The sequence below is a fragment of the Acinonyx jubatus genome, chromosome D3 (assembly GCF_027475565.1).
Source record: "Acinonyx jubatus isolate Ajub_Pintada_27869175 chromosome D3, VMU_Ajub_asm_v1.0, whole genome shotgun sequence".
Taxonomy (NCBI): domain Eukaryota; kingdom Metazoa; phylum Chordata; class Mammalia; order Carnivora; family Felidae; genus Acinonyx; species Acinonyx jubatus.
Genome location: NC_069392.1, coordinates 71268630 through 71291983, shown reverse-complemented (window position 1 = coordinate 71291983; position 23354 = coordinate 71268630). Strand labels below are relative to the sequence as shown.

General features: G+C 38.8%; 2 long non-coding RNA genes across 2 annotated transcripts in view; one reads left to right on the top strand and one right to left on the bottom strand.

The window, feature by feature from the left end:
* The window catches only part of LOC128312341 (uncharacterized), a 150677-nt gene extending 128308 nt beyond the window's left edge, over positions 1-22369 (top strand). The window contains exons 3-4 of the long non-coding RNA XR_008291466.1: positions 9195-9360; positions 10848-22369. This is a non-coding gene — a long non-coding RNA (uncharacterized LOC128312341). The remainder of the gene's footprint in view (positions 1-9194; positions 9361-10847) is intronic.
* LOC128312342 (uncharacterized) overlaps positions 1-23354 on the bottom strand; it is a 53657-nt gene that overhangs the window by 13794 nt on the left and 16509 nt on the right. The window contains exons 2-3 of the long non-coding RNA XR_008291467.1: positions 18790-19005; positions 17281-17432 (exon numbers count right to left, since the gene is read on the bottom strand). This is a non-coding gene — a long non-coding RNA (uncharacterized LOC128312342). The remainder of the gene's footprint in view (positions 1-17280; positions 17433-18789; positions 19006-23354) is intronic.

The window sequence follows — 23354 nt, the reverse complement described above, 5'->3', positions numbered from 1 at the left end:
GAAATACAGAAAGTGAACCTTCTCAAAATTCAGAGACTTGGGAAGAGAACAATGAGACAAGTTAAAAACATTAGATTTATTTTTCCCAGAAGAATAATAGAGAATGAAATCTGGGGACTGTACATCCTATTCTTTAGGGCCAACTCAAATTCACTTCTTTTTGATATAGGCTTAGTATTTTTGAACTCTTAAAAAGAATTTTAAACACATCCAAAAATGGAACAGTATAATAAACCCCCATACATACACATCTCCCAGATTCAATAGTTATCATTTTATGAGCGTAATATAGTTTTACCTCCTACTCCATATCTCTTCCCTGGTGTTTTGGAAACAAATTCTAGATATAATGTTATTTTTACATGTAAATGTTACTGGATATGTCTCTAAAAGACAAGGACTCTCCTTCATAAACGTAAGTGCAATACCATCATTATACAGTTCCTAAAAACAACAATAATTCTTTAATAGCACTGAATAATCAGCAGTGGTTTATTATTTACAGTTTGAAACAGGACCCAAATGAGTTCTCTTAAGTATTTTTTAATCTGTATTTCCAGTCCATTTCTTTCTTTGCATTTTTATTTATATTTTTGTCGAAGAAGCAGAGTCCTTTGTTATGTAGTCTCCCAATAATGTGCTTATTGTGTCCATGTCGTGTATTGTAACTTGTTCCTTAGTCCTCTGTATTTCTTGAAAATTAGTAGTTCAGTCTAGAGGGTTAATCAGATTAAGTGTCAGTTTTGGCAAAACTATAGATAGTGGTGTGTACTTCCACCAGGAGGAAAATAATGTCCAGTCTGTTCTTTGATAATGTCAGCAACCACTGATGGTCATTAGTTAATTCATTAAGTGATATAGAATAATCTAATTCGATCCTTCCTCCCTTCCTCCCTCCTTCTCCCTCCCTCCCTCCCTTCCTTCCTTTCTTTCTTTCTTTCTTTCTTTCTTTCTTTCTTTCTTTCTTTCTTTCTTTCTCTCTCTCTCTCTCTCTCTCTCTCTCTCTCTTTCGTTCTTTCTTTCTTCCTCCTTCTTTCTTTCAGTGTATTTATTTTAGAGACAGAGTGAGCAGGGGAGGGGCAGAGAGAGAGAATCCCAAGCAGGCACCCCACTGCCATTGCACAGCCTGATGCAGGGCTCAAACTCACAAACCCAGGAGATCATGACCTGAGCTAAAATCAAAAGTCGAACGTTTAACCGTCAGAGCCACCCAGCGCTCCATCCCTTCTTTGTTTATTATTCTGAAATCATAAGCTGGAATCATTCTGTAGAGAGAAAATTTCCCTCATTGATTATGTTTACTTTGAGGTAATTCCTAAGCATTCTCTATGTGGAATGAATAAGGATTATGTATTGTTATGAATTCACGGATTGAAACATATTTGGTATGTTTCGACCTTTTGGAATTATTATCCAAATTGTCATTCAGATTGTTCCCTCTTAGGCCAGTAGGAGTATATTCAAGTGGTCCCTGAGTCCTTTTGATATCATGCTGGTAATCTTTAACAATTTCTTTGTTTTCAGTTATAATGCTTTATTCTAGGCTTTTTGTGAACATTTCCTGCTACAGACTTAGAAGTAGTCACTTCTTCAAAGAGTTTTGGTTTCTTTTAGTGAGAACTGCTGTTTAGAGAACACACTGTAGGAACTAGAGGTGCTTATTGCTGTTGGATTCCTCATTTTTGTATGCCTTTTCTGTGGAGAATGTCATGACATATTTTTTAAAAGAAAGTTCAGGGGCGCCTGGGTGGCTCAGTTGGTTGGGCAGCTGACTTCAGCTCAGGTCATGATCTCGTGGTCCGTGAGTTCGATCCCCGCGTCGGGCTCTGTGCTGACAGCTCAGAGCCTGGAGCCTGTTTCAGATTCTGAGTCTCCCTCTCTCTGACCCTCCCCATTCATGCTCTGTCTCTCTCTGTCTCAAAAATAAATAAAAACGTTAAAAAAAAATAAAAAAAAAGAAAGTTCATTATGAGTTTGTATTGAAACTTGCAAATTTAATTCAGGACTATAGCATTTTGTTTTTACTTAACCTCATCAAGCTACGTCTACATCTTCTTCCAGCCTTGCCTAAATTCCCAGTTTTCAGTGACTATACCAGTATTATTCACTTACTTTCATTTACTTTGTTTTACATTGCCATTCATAACAGTTTCAGAATAACAATATCATTCCCACCTCTGACGATGAATGAAAACTGTCAAAGATGTCTAGTACTTCTTTTTTCCCTAGGGTATATGCCACTGAGGGTATAGTCAAATTACTTCTTTTCTAATTTTGACATAATTCTCTGTGGTTTTGCCACCAAATAGATCCCTAGTTGGGCTCATTGATTTCATTTTAATTTTAAGTTAAAACCAGGTGGATTTTGCAACTGTTAGTGGTCTGTTTTCACCTGCTCTTATTTTGGAGTTCATAGGGATATCTTATCCCTAAATTTCATAGTAGATGGAATTTTTCTTTTTAAATCATAGTTGTTCTTTGGCAGTATCTACTAAAGCTGAATCTATGCATGCACTATGAAATAGCAAGTTTACTTTTAGTTGTACATCCACCAGAAAGGCATATATATATAAGTTCATCAAAAGACTCGTATTAAAATGCTTATAGCCAAAAACTTGAAACTACTGAATTGGCCATCAATGGTAAAATGAATAAATAAGTTGTGACATATTCACACTATATATTTCTATACAGCAACAAGAATAAATGAGCTATAGCTACACACAATTCAGGTAAATCTCACATAGTTTTGAGAAAAGAAAACAGACGCAAAAGAGTACATGTTGTATGATTCCACTTATATAAAGAATAAAAATAAAAATCCCCTAATCTATATTAGAGGTCAGGATACTTCATAGTGAGGAGTGTCTGGAAGGAGACACAGGGGGAGCCTCTGTAGATGTTGGTAATAACTATTTCTTGATCTTGGTGGTTGGTGTATCATCAATTTGTGGATATTTATCAATCTGGACACTTATGTGAATTTCATATATGTTTATTATACTGCAATTAAAAATGAAATTAGCTGCTTCATAGCTATTTTCATGGCTTTATCATTTAAACATACTTTTCCTCTAATTTGAGCATGAAAAAGAGTGATGATAGCAAATGGATTATGAAACAAATAATAAATACATGTGTCCATATTGATAGTTATGAGAGAGTATGAGGACAAGCTCTTCATTATAGAATAATTTCACTTAATACATGAGGAAAGAGAGATAGGTTTAAAAAGCACTATTTTACAGTCACCAGGATAATAATCAATATACACAAGGATGGGATCATCAGTTGTTGCTAAAATGTGGGTGAAATATCCACCAGACTCCCTCCCATCCTCACAGATTACTTATCAGATTCCAAGGGGGAAGAGACACCTTTCCAATGGAGCAATTTGTTAGATACTACCTTATGAAAGGGATCAACCTTATATACAGCTTGATATTGTACTTGACCTGGAATTTTTATCTGCGCTAAAAGTGAGATGAGTTGATATGTGGCATCAGGTATGATGCACTGGGATGTAAACAAGTGTACTGATGTAATCTTTTTGTCAGCATGTTTACCTGCATCAGATCGTGAAGAAACAGATTCAGACTTTTGCACATGCTACAAGACAACTAACCTAGTGTCTTCAAATGTCAATGTTAGTGTCATAGAAGGAAAACAGAAAGGTGGAGGAAATGTTAAGATTTAACCAAATTTAATACCCGATCTGTTTGTTACTTAAAGAAAATCACTGTAAGAGCATTTGGAGGATAATTACAGAAACCTGAACATGAACTGCATGTTATATGATATTATTCTTTCAATGTTAAGTGTCTTGGGTATGATACCGGTATTGGAGTTATATAGAATACTCTTTTTCTTAGAGATAAACGCTTAAGTACTTAGGAGTGAAGTGCTGTGATGTCTGAAACTCACTTTCGATGGGTCAGTGAACCTAAGTACAGGCACAGACAGTGCAAATGTTGTGAACTTGGTGAGGTAGTAAGTTAGTAATTGGTGATTGATAAATAACGGTGCAGGTTCTACAAGGGTTGATGGTGCTATTTTTAAAACTATATAGTAGGTTTCACATCTTAGCAAATAAAATGTTGGAGAAAAATTGTGCACGTGGAAAGTTATTTTTTTTAATTTTTAAAAATTTTTTAATAAAATTTTTTTACATTTATTTATTTTTGAGAGACAGAGACAGAGCACAAGTGGGGGATGGGCAGAGAGAGGAAGAGACACAGAATCCCAAGCAGGCTCCAGGCTCCGAGCTGTCAGCACAGAGCCCAACGCGGGGCTGGAACTCACAAACCGTGAGATCATGACCTGAGCTGAAGTCGGATGCTCAACCGACTGAGCCACCCAGGCGCCCCTAAAGTAATTTTTCTTAATTTAATTCAACTTAACTCAATAATAATAAGCACCTCATGTACTCTGGGAAGTATTCTTCTTTGAGAATATTATAGCAAACAAGAAACAATATCTGCTATGGAGTAAAGGATTAATTCAGCAGGTTTGGGTGCTTAAATCTTACATTTTCCAAAGAAAGAACAGGACCTTGAGTAACTTCTGGGAGATAACCTCTGAGCCTTGGAACATCCTGCCTTATAAGCATCTTTGTATATCTGAGACTTTGGGCCAAATGAGATACTTTATGCTAAACATGTGATTTGTGGTAAATGCCTGTTTTTGTTTGCCTGGGATCCTGAGCCATGCTGCATCATTTTGCTTTTGAGGTCAGGGAATGGCTGGACACTGAGTCGTCTAGGTCATATGGGTTCTTCATACCTGCCTTAATAGACACCAACAATTGTGTAATCTACACTCTACAATCTTGGTTAGCAAGACTTTGTACATGTTGTCACACATGCTAGGAGAATTAAGCACCATCCATGTAACTTCACTGGGAGAAGTTATGTGAAGCTCACATATGGTTTCTGCTGGCTTTTGCTCATGTGCTTTTTGCCTTGTTTATTTTAATCTCTATCCTTTCATTGTAATAAGTCTCAGCCACAAGTATGACAGTCTTTCTGAATTCTGTGAGTCTTTGTAGCAGATCATTGAACCTGTAGGCAGATTTGGGGTTTCCTGCCTTCTATGAAATCTTAGTCTAGTTGAGGAATCCAGTAAAGTACCACAGACAATGCCAACTCAATTGCTGTCCAAGGACAAGAAGGCGGTTGTTTGGGAAACTTGGAGCATGACCGTAACTTTCTCTGAAAATCAAGGGAGACTCCTAGGAAAAAGTAATGTAGCTGTCCAATTTTTCCAACACCATTTATTGAAGTAACTGTCTTTTTCCCATTGTATCTTCTTGCCTCCTTGTCATAGATTAATTTACCATGTAAGTATGGATTTATTTCTGGGCTCACTGTTCCATAGATCTGTGTCCATTTTTGTGCCAATACCAAACTGTTTTTGATTACTATAGCTTTGTAATACATCTCAAAATCTGATGATACCTTCAGTTTTTTCTTCTTTTTTCAAGATTTCTTTGGCTATTCAGGATCTTTGTGGTTTCATACAAATTTTAGTAATATTTATTCTAGTTCTGTGAAAAATGCTGTTGATATGTTGATAAGAGATTGCATTGAATCTGCAGACAGCTTTGGGTAGTATAGACCTTTAAAATTAAAAATTAATTCTTCCAATCCATGAGCATGGAATATCTTTCTCTTTGTGTTGTCTTCAATTTCTTTCAACCACATTTTATAGTTTTTAGAGTACAGGTCTTTCATCTACATGGTTAAGTTTATTCCTAGGTATTTTATTATTTTTGGTGCAGTTGTAAATGGACTTATTTTCTTCATTTCTCTTTCTGCTGCTTTGTTATTAGTGTATAGAAAGGCTATCAACTTCTGGGTATGAATTTTGTATCCTGCAACTTTACTGAATTCATTTAGTAAGAAGTTTAAAATTTTAAGTGGTTAATTTGTCAATCTTTCCCTGTGTGGACTTTGGATTACCTGAATGTCTTGGAGTATAATGAGTTAGTTCGTGATTTTATCATCCATCCCAAGGTTATGAAATTATAACAGTATTTTTAAATTTTAGGTATTTAATCATATATAATTCATTTTTATGTGGAAGAAAGGGTCCTAAATAGATTTTCTAAATAGAAAATTATAACATGTGCTAATTAAGTTTTATCTCTTTTTAAATGTTCATATCTCTTATTTTCTTTCCACGTCTTATAGTATTGGTTGGGTCTTTCAGAACAATGCTGAATAATTCTAGTGATTCTGATCATCCTTGTTTTGTTCTGATTTTCATGGTGATGCTTCTAAAATTGCAGTACATGAAATTTACTGCAGGTTGATACCTTTCCTTAAGGAAGTTTCCTTTTCTTTTTACTTTATTTGAAGTTTTTTAAGAATAAGAAATAAATATGGAATTTTATCAAATTTTTTCTATCTTTTGTTGAGAGGATGGTATGGTTTTTCTTCTTTGTGCTAGAAATGACATTAATGAATTCCCTAATATTGAACTGTTCTTGCCATCCTAGAATAAAGTCTACTTGCTTGGGCTTTATTATTCTTTTCATACAATCAATTTGTTGTCTTATTTAGGATTCATCAGATATGTTGTAATATAAGATGGTTCTGTATTAAATCAAAACCACACTCAGATACCACCTCATACCAGTCAGAGTGGCTAAAATGAACAAATCAGGAGACTATAGATGCTGGCAAGGATGTGGAGAAACGGGAACCCTCTTGCACTATTGATGGGAATACAAACTGGTGCAGCCGCTCTGGAAAACAGTGTGGAGGTTCCTCAAAAAATTAAAAATAGATCTACCCTATGACCCAGAAATAGCACTGCTAGGAATTTACCCAAGGGATACAGGAGTGCTGATGCATAGGAGCACTTGTACCCCAATGTTTATAGCAGCACTTTCAACAATAGCTAAATTATGGAAAGAACCTAAATGTCCATCAACTGACAAATGGATAAAAAAATTGTGGTTTATATATACAATGGAATACTATGTGGCAATGAGAAAGAATGAAATCTGGCCTTTTGTAGTAATGTGGATGGAATGGGAGAGTGTTATGCTAAGTGAAATAAGTCATAGAGAGAAAGACAGCTACCATATGTTTTCACTCTTATGTGGATCCTGAGAAACTTAACAGAAACCCATGGGGGAGGGGAAGGGAAAAAAAAGGTTAGAGAGGGAGGGAGCCAAAACATAAGAGTCTCTTATGAGGGTTGATGGGGGGTGGGAGGGAGGGGAGGGTGGGTGATGGGTATTGAGGAAGGCACCTGTTGGGATGGGCACTGGGTGTTGTATGGAAACCAATTTGACAATAAATTTCATATTAAAAAAAAGATGGTTCTGTATTATTCTTTTGTTCTGCTTTTATTTTGGTTTCAGGAAAAATTTTAGCCTTGAGAATTCCTTGGAAAGATTTCTATCATTTTTTTTTTCATGCTTTGGAAAAATTAAGTAGCATATGACTCATCTTTAAATTGTTTGGGCCTGATTTTGGAGGTCATGGTATATCCCAGATATGTGAGGGAACTTACTGTTTAAACATGCTGCTTTTTTTTTAAACTTGAAATGCCCCCAATATTTAATATTTCTCTAAGTTTTTCCAAAGACAATTACACTGAGAATGAAGCTTGCACTTAGTAAATCCTCCAGGTATCAGGACCCACCTTCCTTAGAAGGCAGTGAGGAGTTTTAAGTAACAAGTACTGTTTGTTCCCTACCATGCTATAATTTAAACCAAGGCCTTTATTTATATATTGACCATGAGTGAGCATGTATTTGAGTGCAATTTACCTTTAGCCTATAAAGTCACATCTGGAATCTGGAGTTAAATAGCACCACATTTGCAGTCCGTTACAGTGAGGTGTGAGCCTCCTCTTATAGATTAATGCCCTAGCCAGCTTCCTAGCTAACACACTCAGTAATTTGTCTCTGTTGAGAGTAGATCTTTGTCTCTATTTACTTGCCTTGTTTCTTAACTCTCCCTCGAGATAAAAGAGGTCACTTTTTCTTTCTTTCTTTCTTTCTTTCTTTCTTTCTTTCTTTCTTTCTTTCTTTCTTTCTTTCTTTCTTTTTCCTTTTTCAGTTGGGTGAATGTTGCTATATAATTTGGTTTTTCATTTTGAACTAATCTGTATACTAGTTTTATTATTATTCCATGGGTATTTGGGACAAAATACTACTTATTACTAGCCAGCTACATATGTATGCCTAACCATCATGGTTTCAGCAACTTTAAGGGGAGAGTCTCGTGAGCAAAGAAGCAAAGTTTTATTCCAAAATGGCATTTGCTCAGGAAACCGCAGCCCTCAGGATAGGATTGTCCTACTCTTTCCCATAGAGCCCGTTACTTAGCTGCGGACCTTGCTTTTCTCCATTACTCCCCCACCCCTTTCCTATCCTCAGCACCATATTAATCTGTTTTCTTCAGAATTATTGCCACTAACTGAATTGTCAAATTCATTTGTTTATACCTATTATCTGTCTCTCCCCTAAAATGTAGGCACTATGAGACTCTTGATTTTGTCAATCTTATCTCCATTGTATTCCCAGTGCCTAGAACAAGGGAACACTCAATTAATAAATATAGGGCTAATGGCCAGGGTCGGGACGCTGTCACCCAGAGAGGCCCTCCTATGGCAGCAGGGGCCCTGAGGCCTCCCACTGAGCAAGGCAGGTCATTGACTCTCCCAAGACTTGCCTGGTGGGAGGGTGGCTTGGGACTTCCCAGGCAGGACTTGAGGGACGTTACCTATCCAAGTTCTTGAGGGTGAGTGGAAGCTTTCCCAAGGAGTTTACCTTAAAGATGAAGAATGGCATCGGCTCTGTGCTCATGAGTCCTTGAAAAGTGGCCTGCCTGTCATCTTCATCTATCTCTTCATTCACTATGCTAAGCTTTTCAGGCACTGAAGTGTGACTGAGTGCATTATTAGTTGTTGGTATCATATAATCAGAGGCATGGTTTTGACAGGGAACATTCCATAACTGTCTTTGATTACTTGGGTTAGCTTAACCTCAATTAAGGAAATGGAGCATTCACCTGATGAATTCAAGGTGGGCAGATGGGCTGACACAGCTGTCTGGGATGCCAGGTGGAGGGAGGGAATTTAGACCCGAGTGAGAGCAACATCTTCTTCTCCGTTAGCAAATGTGCCATCTGCTCCTCTATGATTGTTTTTAAAAGGAGGCACTTTAACTCTTTCAGGGAATAGTTTTCCAGGATAGCCATTGGTATTCAAGTCACCTGAAGGAATGTGAACGGGTTTCCAGGGAGCAGTTTAGTCCCTTTGGACTGAGGTGAGCAGGGAAAGAACATGGAGCAGCGTGTGCATATGGACCATTATCAAGACTCACGCGACACCTGTGAAGGGGTCAGTAAAAATAAGAGTTGTCTCATTTTCAGATGGGAAGCTAAGGCAGCTAAGCCAAAGACCTGGTCTATGTGATGTAAAAACAGAAAGCTGGGGAGGGAGGGACACATAACCAGGTGGTTTCACTTAATTCTGGAGAATCTTAATGAATAAACTGTAGTACAGTTTTCATTTTGCTCTGTTGCTGCTCAGCCATTTGGAGTGGAATTTTCCACCCGAAACAATAGATTAATGTGTATTTATTCAGCTAATCTATTTTGCTTCTTTGTGTCACCTGCTATTCCATTCAGTGAAGTGTTTGTATATCGAAACAAAGCTTTGTGCTACGTACCATTAGGGATACGAGGACAGATAAGATAAAGCTGCTGTGTTTCCCATGTGTAGCCTAGTGGAGGAATCAGACACAAGCGTAAATAATTCTAGTACACAATGAGATTTTGGTAAATTCTGAGACCTCCTTCTCTTTTTGTGCCTGGTGTTGTCTGAATCTGGGCTAAAGAGTGAGATGTGAACTCCATCCTTTTCTGATTGAATTTATTCCTGCCGTTCCATATTAAATTCTTTAACAAACTTCAACTTTTCTAACTTCCAAGCTCCCTGCTTTAACAGCAGAATAGAAAAAAGCTAAGCTCTGGGGGGAAGGGAGATGCAAATTGGGAAGAGGAATAAGGAAACCTGCATATGTGGAAAGACTAATATAAAATAAGAAAAGGGGTCTTAAAGCCATTTAGTTCTCAAGTTGATTCTGGGGAAACAAAGACAGTTGTGCTGTGGCAGAGACATATGGGATGAGCCAGAAGGCATGTGACCCAGAGACACGGTGCCTTATAGGAATGAGGAGCAGGACTCTGGTTAGTTTTCTGCCTTGGGACAGGGGCCTGGCTCCTATAAAACCCTCTGTCTACTGGCTCACAAAGTAGTGTGAAATTAACCAATATATATGCATTCAAGTCTAACAAGCTCTGTTTTGAAATTTGGGAATCTTGCGGCAAGCAGGTTGAAGGGGTGGGCATGGCGGGTCTTCTTCCCCTTGAGGACCGCCACTAGTGGGAAGCCCGGGAACAAAGTGTGCCAGAATGAATTCTCCTGCCTGTCTTTCTTCCCTGCAAATGATTTCCTGTTCTGTTTGTACAATCCTCACATTTGCCTGTTGTTTGCTGTGTTTGTGTTTTGCTCCTGTGTAGTATTTCCTGTGCTTTGGTCATGAAGGTGGTTTTTAAAAACTTGTTCCTGTTGTCAGACTGATATCTGAGTTGAAAATGAATTTCCCTTGAGGCAGAAATATGGATACCATGCTACCTTCTATGTAGCACTTTTTAAAGCATTCTCTTGTCAACAACCAATCCAGAGTTTGCTGTTTATCATGTTTTCTTCCTACTTTTATCTGAGCCACAATTTAAAAAGTCAAAATGTTTGTAGGTAGAGGAGAAATACAACAATAACAGTGGCCTAAGTTCACCTTCTTCAACTGTTGTTCCCATGCTTAGTACACAATTCTCTGATATGGAAAGCTCCAGAGGACAATGGCAACATAGACATGGCCATGGGACTGGTTATGCTGCGGTCTACGAGGGTACATTCGAGTCTCAGGATTGTGTCCCTTGAAACATGGGGTAGGTCTCTGCCAGTCCTTGCCTTGCTCACCAGAATGTGGCTGATTGATTGTTCTGAGCTGGAGATATGACCAATGTTGAGGAAATTTGAATCTTCCTCTATGAACTAAAGTTCATAATCTAAGAGAGCATTATTGATAACAAATAAGTAATCTTTGCAGTTCCTGGCAGGGTCCTGGAATTTGCACTACTGAGGTCCCAGAGGGGAAAGCAGAGTGAGGAGATAAATGATGGGGAAAGGAGAAAAGGAAGAGGGGGAAAGAGAGAAAAGAAAAGGAAAAAAAGACCCGAGTTTCTGTTCCTTTTTTTTTTTCTTCCTCCTTTCCCATCATTCTCTGCCCCCTCTTTTGCGGTCTCCTTTCCCTTCCCACCTCTTCCCTTCTAGATAACGTCTCATCTTTTTATCATGTTCATAAATCTGGCCTCTCTTGGCTTTTCCAATATGTCAGTTCTGACCATTATTACCAGCCAGCCCAACTGAAGTAGACTGTTCTCTCAGAATAGTTTCTTGTCTTCTTTGTCTATTCCTTTGCTGAAGGGACACCTTCTGCACTCTCTGTGGTATTAGGGACACTATCAATCATTGGAATGCACTTTTTTCATGATGGTCAATCAGAGAAACCCATCCATCTGGCCAAAGAGTTTGGCACAGGGATAGATGTGTGACCATTTGACCCAAGCAGAGCAATCAAAGTCTTCCTTGGGAGTGGCTGTAGAGAAAGAAGTTCTTTTTCCATTGAGGTTGCCAAACTGGGGCAGCTAAGAGCCTGTCAGAGCCATTTTGCTTGCTACATAGAGGGTTATAGGGGTTGCTCTGGAATGTAAAGCCAAGAATTAAAAGAGGTATAAGATGGAAAAAGAGGAATAGCTTAGATACCACCTCCTGAATTCCAGGATCTCTAGCCATGATGAAAGCCTGTGGACTCCCAGACATAGGATCCAAGAAATGTCTTTTATGTTTAAGCTAGCCTCAGTTGGGTTTCTATTATGAACTGATTAGCATAACAAAGATCAAATGACCAAGTGGTAGAATTTTTAGAAGTTTCCACAGGTTAACTAGAATTGGTTGTTGTTAGTTCCTACCAATAGTATCGCAACCAATGTTCTGGGAAAACCATGTATTTGGAGATGACTGCCTAAATGACCACCGCCTTTGATCTACTTTGGCATTGTCCAAGTCTCAAATACAATACCACAGGTTGTTTAACTGGCTTTATGTCCATTCTGGTCTTCTTCATTTACATAACTGATTTTTGTGTTAGATATTGTCTGTTAATAACTATCCCTGCTTTTCTTTCTTTCCCTTTCTTTGCATTCTGGGGCTAAAAGCCTGGAAATTACATTTCTCAAACTCCTAATCAGCAGGATTCCAGTTAGATTCTGCAAATCAGTCACTTTGGTGAGGTCTAGAAGGCATCTGGGAGGTTCAAGTCATTTCTCTCTAGCATCAACTATGGAAATGTGTGTGGGTGTCAGCAGATGGCAGATGTGGGTTTTTGTGAGTGGTTTTTGGAGTCCTCCTGAAAGTCACTTCTGTAGGGCAGGCAACTGGCTTCATTGGTGGCAGCTTTCTGCTGATTCTGGGCCTTTGCCCAAGGACTAGCTAGTAGAGCTACAGATAGCAGGAGCTACCCTTTGATTCTGACTTTTCTGATTTCCTGATTTCCAGCAGCCCTCCTGACCATTGTCCTCACAACTTTGCCAATGTTTATGGAAGCCTCCAGTTTCCTGTATTTAATGTCTTCTTAATTGAGATCCCTAGAGTGACTTCTAAATTTCTGACCAAACCCTGATTGAATCACTTTATTATCTTGTATCATGTTATAAAGAGTCAGTTACTTACAGAAAGACCAAGAAAGATCATACAGTGTTGGTCAAAATTATCATCCTTCAACTCTAAAAATTGTGAAGCCACTACTGTCTCTTACTGCTGGATTGAAAGTATTTATCAAATACAATCCACTTGGAAAGGCCTTGAGAGGAAATAAAATGTTTCATTATACACTCAGAAAGGCTAAGTCTCTTTAGAAGGGGGTAGTCTTCTGAGGGTTACTTGTCTGGATATGAAGAACTCATTGTGCATGGCTACTAAGTTATAGTTGTAAATGAGGGGAAAGAGGGCCATCAGCCAAAACTGCAAATTAAAAAGAAAGTTCTCTGGCTTTGGGAATTTGATAAGTCCAACCACTTAGAATAGTAGAATCTTCTGGCTCCTCTTTGGCTCTGCTGAATCTTGCTTTTGAATGTCCTGAACATGCTATTGCCATCTCTTGGTTATTTCTAGAGTGTTTCAATCAGAGTAAGTTAGGCTATGTTGTGGTTATAAATAACTCCAAAATTTCAGGAGTTTAACTCAATACAGGGTTTATTTTCACCCCTGCTACTGCTGGTCTACTGTTGCTTAGGTAGCTCTCCTAGGTAGGCAGTATTTCTTCAAGCAGTGATGTGGGGATCTAGGTTCTTTCAGTGGTGCCTCTCTCAAAACTTCACTGCCCCCACAGAAGGGCAAGAGAGGTCCAACTTCACACAGAGGCCTAGATGTGGCAGATATTACTGAAAATTGTATTATGTTGGCTAGATCCCAGTTATAAGGTCCCAGTGTAACTACAGGGAGGCCTGGCAGTATGGTTTCCCAATGTTATTAATAAGCTTCTAGCTATCTGTGGCCAGATTCTACGAGAGAATCATCCTTTCAATGTTCCATGTTGCTCTCACCTCACAAATCTGACCATACTTTAACATTTTTTTGCTCCCCCAAGGGTTCTGTCATTCATATTATTTTCTTTATCTAGATCAACTGAATGAACCCTCATTTTTCTTATCTGAATGATGGCAGAATAAACACAGAACGTGTGTTTATATGCTGAATCATAACGATGATAGCAGTCAGTGGTTCAGGTTCTCTGATCATCTTCACTGTACTGTGAGAACTGGAAGTCTCACTCTGCTGCCTCCTGGTGAAGTGTTTCCTGGTCTCTCCATCCTCTGTATCCTTTTTGATTCTCCAGAACAAGCAGCATCTGTAGTCCATACTCGTGGTTCCCAAATTTTATGTGCATCAGAATCACCTAAACAGCTTATTAACACAGAAATTTCTTGGCCCTACTCTAGAGTTTCAGATTCGTTTTGGTCTGAGGGTGTGGCCTGAGAGTTTGCATTTTTGAAAAATTCCCAAGTGATGCTGATGTTGCTGGTCTGGGGACTGGGTTTTGAGATTTAGTGGTGTATACCAAATATTTTAGGGTGAAATTTTGTGTAATCTCGAATTATTTGCTATTTTGTTAACATTCAAATCAATACATTTGAGTGCCTACTGTGTGCAAGGCCTTATGCCATCTGGTGGTGGTCATTAGTTGTACTTCAAGGATATCATTTTAATTTATTTTTTGAATTCTGTATCATTTTAGTAGATATTAGGTTGATATTTATTAATTGGTGTGAACCAATACAGTAGACTTCTACTGTCTAATCTTTACTTAAAACAATGAACGATTATCAGATTGAAAATAGACGGTGCAAACATGGTATTTGGGACTGCTTATGAAAACGTGTGATGCCATCTTTTGACCTCTGGGATTGTCTTATGGGAATAGACAATCTTACTCTATTATGTGAACATCATTCTGAAGCAATACAATAAACATGGCATGTGAATTATTCAATTTCATGTCCTTGGACATCATTAGTCAAAGGTGTTGCAAAAAAGATAATTAGACTTGGTCCTTAATTGAAAGACATTTGACTTTACACAGATATTAATGGAAGTTAAGTTGCAAACCTTCCAGAATATGTTTAAATAACTAGATAAAGTGGCTTTGAGATTTTAATTTGGCCCTGATGCTTATTGGCCAAAGGTGAATTTTACTCAAGAGTATTGATCCTGTTTTATTTTAATGTTCAGTATGTTTGCCATGGGATATTTTAGCTCCACAAGGACTCATGAGTTGAAAGTCGTTTAATGTTCCATAACAGTAGCAGCTACCTAGAAACGATGATTGTTCTGGTAACATTGAAGGTTTGACTTCAGTTTTGCAAAGTATTTTACAACTAATTTTCTCATACAATATAAAATTTGGGGCTAATTTCACTTCAATAGTGAAAAATCAACTCTTATTTGTCCTGTGGGTAGAAGTTGTAAATAATATGAATTTCACAGTCTACAAATTGTTTTACATTGCTTTGAAACACTTTTGAAGATGAGGAAGAAAACTTTACATATTTACACAGTAAAGTCATTCTACTCTTATGCCAGAGTAAGTACTATTCTCCTCTTAATCTTTTTTTCCTCCCATCAATATTTTTTTTCATGTTTAACATGTTGAAACCCATGTTCAAGTTGCAAAAGTGTCCAAAATTGTTGGGAACATGCCATGGGAAGAAACTTTCTCTTTAATTTTATTCCTCTTATTTCCAGCTCTATGGAAGAACAGCCTCTGGCTTTTTCTTTAGCTCTGCAATTTTTTTCCTTCTCAAATTGGTACTGCCTTTTGATCTTCTAGAGTTCTACAACGGAATAAATATGCATATAGATAAAAGGGAACATGTGAATAAAATATATTTAGACTTTCTGAGACCTTTGACAATATTTGCATAAAGAACTTATTAAAAGTTGAGTCACTAGCATTGCCTATATTATTTTGTCAATGGTGGCAACCAGTTTAAAGTATAGGAAGAAAGTAGAGCAATAAGGGAAAATAATAATTTTTCCTATCTCAGTGGAAAAATGAATTCATAGGCATCAATTCTATAATAAATTAGGGGTAATGATCTCTAAAGCAAGTGGGTAAGCTTTGAAGATAATATCTTGCTTTTCCAAGTTAGTTTGCGTATTTTGAGGCTACATGAGTACTCTTCATTGCCAGAAGAGTATATGTGGATACTTGGAATGTTTTAGGATAAATTCTCACATCTCATTCTGAGGAAATTCTTGGTTAAATAAAATTAAACCGAGGTTTATAATGTAGAGTCTTGTCAATATCTGAGTGCAGATAGAGTATTCAGTGTTTCTCAAATTTACTTGATCATGGAACTCTTTTGGCTCTGAGTACTTTTAACAATTCATGAGATGATGGCAAGCTATAGGTCACAGTTCTGGAAATGCAGATCTAAGTAACTGTTATTGGGTGAACATACAACTTAGGAGCCATTATAATATGTTAAATAATCATCCTGAGCATTAAATGATCAACTAGTGTTGAGAAAAGTCAAAAAGGATATTGTGTTTTTAAACAAGTTTTTAAAGTTTATTTGAGAGACAAAGAGAGACAGAGCATGAGCAAGGGAGGTGCAGAGAGAGAGGGAGACACAGAATCTGAAGGAGGCTCCAGGCTCCGAGCTGTTAGCATAGAGCCCCATGCAGGTCTCGAACCCACAAACCATGAAATCATGACCTGAGCCGAAGTAGCCACACTCAACCGACTGAGCCCCCCAGGCATCTCTTAAAGAATTTTTTTAATGTTTATTTTTTAGAGTGAGAGAGGGTGAGAGTGAGGGAGAGAGAGAGCACAAGTATGGTAGGGGCAGAGACAGAGAGAGGGAGACACAGACTCTGAAGCAGGCTCCAGGCTCTGAACTGTCAGTACAGAGCCCAATGCAGGGCTTGAACTCCCAAACCATGCGATCATGACCTGAGCCGAAGTAGGATACTTAACTGACTGAGCCACCCAGGCACCGCTCAAAAAGGATATTTAAAACAAAGAACAGTTCTTTGGCACCTACTTTATCAGGCAAAGGAGCTCTAGCTAATGGCAGTTCCTTCTCTAGATTTAATTCCGCCCCCAAGAACTTTGGTTCTTTAGTTTTCTTCTTTCTTTATCTTCAGTCTTGTTCTCACTAGATGATTATGCCCATCATCGTTTACTCAAAACACACTGAAAAAGCCCTTCCTTGTCACCACAACATCCTCTGTCTAGCTCCCTCACCTTTCTATTGCTTTCGTAATCAAACTTCTTAAAACACTTGTCTCCATAAGCTGACTCCCATTTTCTCACCTATTCATACTCCAGTCTAGCTTCTACTGAAACCGTTCTTTGCAAGGTGATCAAGACCAGTGATCAAGAGGACCATGTATCTTATTGCCAATGAGCTGCTGGAAATGAAAGGAGGCACTATTAATAATCCTGTGTACATAAGAGGCATTCCCTTCACTACCGTACTAATGCCTGTCAATAATGGATGAGAGGCTACTCCCAGGGATGTTACTCCCTAGAGCTTCTAGTCTGCCTTGCTTCATTCAAGAAAGATTTTAGTTGCTGGCATTTGTTCTTGGAAGCCTGCATTAGGTACGCAGTAGTCCCCCATCATTCACCATTTCTTGTTCTTTGAATCCAGTGACCTGCTATCAACTGCAGTCTGGAAGCAGATGTCTGGAAGCAGACACATTGTCGGAAGGTCAGCAGTAGCTTAACACAACATCACACTGCCCATGTTGTTCACTTTACTTCATCTCATCATGTAGGCCTTTTATTATCATCAAAAGAAGAAGAAGAGAGTAAGCACATTCACATAACTTTCATTACAGTATATTGTTATAATTGTCCTATTTTTATTATTAGTTAATGTTGTTAATCTCTTATGTGCCTAATTTATGATTTAAACTTTATCATAACTGTATATGTATAGGAAAAACATAGTGTATACAGGGTTCGGTGCTATCTGTAGCTTCAGGCATCCACTGGGGTTCTTGGAATGTATCCCCTCCCAGACAAGCAGGGGGGGGACGACAGTATACAGTATGGTGAGTACAGATGGCATGTGCATGGGTATCAACAACATCTGTGGCAGCAAAGCATCAGGACAAGGCTGAAAAATCTTCTGGTATGAACGACATTAGACTTCTTGCTTAGTAAACTATCTCATCTGCACAGAAATCAAACCACATTGATGTCTGAAGATAATCTGGCCAAGGAGCCTCAGTAAATGAATCTGAAGGATTTAGAAATCTTAAAATTCGTATACTTGCTTAGATGTCCTTGAACCAGGCACATGACTATAGCATGGTAAACCCTGATGGGGAGAGAAGTTTATGTGAGGTTTGAGATAGAATCATGACAACAGTACCAGCATCTGACTGGCTAATTGTAATGAAGAATTTAATGCACAAGTTGTGAGCAGTGCCAAGGAACTGGAAAATTCTCCAGCTGTGGTCTGCTCCTCAGCAAGCTCATTACACTTTAGCCCAGGATCACCAACACTCTCCTTTGTTCCAAGTTATTTTGCAAATGACTGCTCAAAGGGGATCCCCATCTTGGGAGATCACAATCCTCCCACTGTGACTTCCTAGCTCAGCCTTGTTCTGCCTTACTGGTTTTTCTAGTAGTCCAGTCCAACCAAATGTGTTTAAACCAGTAATACTGCCTATCTCTGATGAGAAATACTTCAGATGTTTTGGCTTGTCCCTCTTTCCTAGGAGAAAGAAAGAATGAGACAGCAAGAGAGAGGGAGAGAGGCATCTTGAGTACACCGAATTCCACCTGGAATTATCTTACTGACATGTCACTTTCAGAGGTTGCTGTTTAATATACCGTAGTCAGGAGCAAGCAGGTAGCAAAGTGTAATGGAGGGAGCCTGGACTTAGTGGTTTGAGTGGGTTTAACTTCTTACTCTCTTCCTTATTCACTATCCAGTCCTGGACTAGTTACCTCTCTGCACCTCAGATTCTTATCTCTAGTGTGGACATGCTAACATTTACTTAACAGGTGCGCTAATAACAACAATAAAAGTAATAAATAAGAGTGACTTTTTTTTTGTCAAAATGTGTGTTCTGTGTCTTCATATCTATCTTGATAATCATACCAGAAATAGAAAAGACTCTTACCATTTGAAACAAAATCTCAATACCAGTTTTTCTGAGCCAGAAGCAATTAAGAGTGAGTCATCCAGAACCATCTCCACCAAATTTTTCCTGAAATGTGTAGCCTAACGCGGCCTGATTGGATTCATTCCTCCAGTTATGGCTTAATATAGTTGCAAGGCAGGACTATACTAGGCTATATTTTTTTCCTGTTTAACTATAATCTCCTTCCAAAGGTTGCTATGAATAAAACAAACAGACAAATTAATGGAGTTTGCTTCTCACTATGGATTTCTTATGTTAGAAAATGTGCAGTCCTATAGTTATTCAATGTGATCACCAGATAGGGCTTGTCTGTCAGGGAACCCAAAGTAGTGGTTGGTGATAAATTTCATGCATGGTATACCAAACAAACAAACAAACAAACAAACAAATATTTAATTAAGAAATTAGCCCATCGAAAGAATTTAGGACTAAATTAAGTCCAGGTTACTTCTGCCCCAGGAGCATCTCATAGATGCTTACTGTGCTTCTGAAACTTGCATGAACTTACTTTTAGCTTGCCTCTCTAGGCCTGGATTTCCCAGGTGTAAATTAAGGAAATTAGGCAATCTTTCATTAGATAATCTTTAATGTCTTTTTCTGATGTTTTAAGTGTATGGAACTTGGAGTAAGGTGAAGCAGACCTCATAATTATTTAGGTACTAAGTGGGACTGTTACCAGGCCAATTTCCTCAGAGAAATTAATACATTTTTGGGGGCCCAAAGCATAGATCTGCCAAGAACACTTTTTCAGGGTTCTGGTCACAAGTTACAAAAATCCATTAAGGGTGATTTAAGCAGAAAAGGAATTATTAAAAGAAGCTTAGAGAGCTGGTAATATTGCTGGGATAGTTAAAGAACAAGACTTGGGGCCACATGGCAGAGACAATACCTCAAATCACCGGTCCAGTGATATTCTGCTGTTACTGTTGAGCACTGGTTCCCACAGCTTACCCTACTGGTGGCATGCTCTTGGACACTGGATGTGGGTGCCAACATTGCCTCTACCTATTGTCAGGAAAGGTTCTGCATGGTCATTTATTTCTAATTAACAGTTGGAAGCAAGTGCTCTGATTGGTGGAGCTTAGGTCATATGGTCATGCCCTAGCTGCAAAGGAGCCTGGGAAGGTGATATCTTGTTGCAGCATTATTTTGCTACTTCAGCTTCTGAAGGGGAAAGAAGTCTTTGCCTTCCACCGAGACTCCGTAGGTGGAAAAATTTCCAGACATAGGAAGTGGTTCAGATGCCGTAAAAACAATAGAATCTTTGGGAAAATGTTCAGGAAAAAATGACAGTATCCACCTCAATCCATTTGGCGAGTGCCTCCTATTCCATATCACAACAGAAGCCTTTTGCAATGAAGCAACAGACTACCAAATTTTATTCTCTAAATTCTGCTACCAAATTTTATTCTCTTTGCATGCAACCATCAGAATGTCATAAACATTAGTTTTGAGAAGAAAAACATTTCCATTTTTGTCTATTTCATGATGTCTCTTTTTTAGTTTGTAAAACATTGGGTCCATCAAAATAAGCACCAACATTTTCTTATAAAACTGGCATCCGATATGAAATAAGATACACTCCCTGCACTTATGACCTCAAAAATTATATTCATTAAGGGGACTGTATTCATTGTGAATGATTATACAGTTAAATAACTTAAAACCTGACAAGGAATATCATTTTTGTGCTTATGGGATCTGGTCCCCCTGAAAAAGTATTATCACCAAGACCATCCTTTGGCAATTGTGGAATAGGGAAGGTTTTAGGGCCCTCATTTTCCATTTCCTTCACCTCGATGATAATTATTCTCAGGAAATGATTTCATAAAATGTAATTTATACTACGCAGTCATTTATATAAATGACTTTTAACATCTATTGGGTAATTCTTGGTCTTTTATCTCTGATTCTGTCCTTAAAAGAGAACTCATTGTGAGGACCCACTATCAGATCTTGCCAGCATGGCTGTGGGAAATAAATTGTGTGGAGTTGAGGAGGAGAGGTGATGTGATCTGTTGGTGCTGCAGGAAGTGAGCCCAGTGTGTCAGACAGATAATTAAATATCTATGTTTTTAAAAATGCTTATAATATGTCTAGTATCTTTACAGTAATGTATTATAATCCTCATTTTATACATGAAGATACCAAGTCTCAGTGAGATTAGAAAACTCATTCTAGGCAACTGTGTTAGAAAGTCTCTTAAAGAGGTCTCTGTGCTAATCCCTACAATCTATGAATATGTTATATTATGTGGCAAAGTAGAGTTAAGATTGTATATGGAATTAAGGTTGCTGATCAACTGACCTTAAAGTAAGTAGACTATCTTAGGTGGGCACATATAGTCTCAAGGGGACTTTAAAATGGAAAAGGGAAGCAGAAGAGAAGGACCACAGAATAACAGAGATTGGGATATGTTACGCTACTGGCTTTGAAGAGGAGGAGGAACCACAGATCAAAGAATGCTTGTGGCTTCCAAAAGCTGGAAAAGGCACAGAAATGGATTTTGCCCTAGAGTATCCAGAAGAAATTGGTCTTGTCGACACCTTGATTTTAGCCGACTGAGACCCATTCTGGACTTCTGACCTCCAGGACTGCAAGTTAGTAAATTTTTATTGTTTGAAGACATAAAACATGTGGTGATTTGTTATAGCAGCAGCAGCAAACCAATTAGTACAGCCACACAAGAATTAAATGTTAAAGCCAGGATTCAAAGTCCAAATCCCAAATTCTTTCAGTGTAGTTCAAAGGCAAAAATCAAAAGACATAGGCAAAAGAGGCTCCTGTTTAGTTAAGAAGTCATATAAGAGGCCAAGAACAAGATGGAAGGGGTCTCAAGAGGTGGAGGATGAAAATCATGGTATGATTGGGGTGTTATTAGAAGATGATATTAAAGGTATCATTTTCTCAGAAGCCCTGGGCAAACTGAATCCTGCTTTTTGCCTCTCTTCCCAGGAGTGAACCAAGGCAAAGCAAGCAGACATGCACGTTTACTAGCAAGAATGTAAGCTCCATGAGGGCAGGACATCTGCGTTGTTCACTACCATACCCAAAGAACCAACAATGGGGCCCGGAACATAATATGTGCACAACATATAGTGAGTGTACTAATGAATAAATGAATGGTGCTTTTTCAAGCCCTCATATCCAGTGAGTTAATCTGGATGAGCAGGATGATCCCTTCTTTATTCCAATGCTAGGAAAGCCTGTGGCAACTTTGAGTCCAATTCAGGCAGAAGGCCTGCTCTGTTTTCATCCCAAACACCAAGCCTGGATTTCACATCTCATAGTAATATATTGATAGCTAACACTTAAATAGCATTTGATGCTGTTTTAAGTGATTTACCTTTAGTAACTCATATGTTATACATTCATGTTTTAATTCACAACCATTTGATTTAAGTACTACATTACTCCCATTCCACAGATGAGGAAACTTTAGGTACCAGAAGTTTAGGAGGGTCATTCATACTTACACAGCTTGTTAATCATGGAGGTGATCCAGGCAGTCAGGCCCCAGATTTCATGTTCTTTACTACTTTGTAATAAAATAGGAGAGAGTCTGGAAGACGGAAAGCAAATGAGGGGGTGAGGAATGGCACACCCCAGGATTGTGTGAGGGTTGTCCTGCTTTTAGCATTTGATCACTGGTTCTGGAAAGCAGAAGCACGGTACTGGAGTAGAGGCCAAGGTGCAGTTCACATCTAGCCTGGCATGTGCATGTGCGTGTGTGTGTGCCTGTGCATGTATTTGTGTGTGTGTGTGTGTGTGTGTGTGTGTGTGTGTGGTGTGGAACAGCAGTAAGAGATTGCAAACAAGGGGGCCAGTGATAAGGAGAGAGAGCTGTCTATGCAATAATGGTTTGGAGAGAGAGCTTCCTATGACCCAAGAAGCAGCTGTCTGCCTTTTAAACACTCTTACCCTCAGGGAAGAAGGAGAGAAGCCAAAGAGCAAAACCTTAGGATCCTAACCTTTCAATATATAGTGAAAGCTTCAATCATCCAGTAAAAATGTCTTCAAACTTGGCACTTCTTGAGAAATTGGATAAATCGTGTGAGGAAAGAAACACCCCTCTCCTGGTGGGCAAACCAGAGAAGCAAAGTGGGACATCCTTTATAGCCCTGGGGAAAGAATACCAGTGGAAGCCCCTTCACTTCTTGCACCACCTTCAGCCCCATCCTGCACTGGAGAGGATTCCTGCCTGTGCATGTGGACAGTGCTTCTACCAAGTTTTTGCTCCACTCTTACCTTCTGAAAGAACTGTCCCTTGGTCATCCTTCTAGTGACCTTGTCAACCAGAAGAATGGCTGGGGAGGAGGTGCAGGCCCTGGAAGCAGACCCTTTTGGGCATGGATTTTCTGTCCCGGGAGTGGGAGTGGGTACTGGGAGCTTGACACCACCTTTAACTGGGTGCTTCCCCCTACTCCATGGACTTGACATTTCGTTGCGAGAGGCATGATCACAATGGGGCCAGAGCAGTTACCCCCAAAAGCAGTGCTTTCCAAATATAAATGTGCATACACGTCACCTGGAGCTTATTAAAA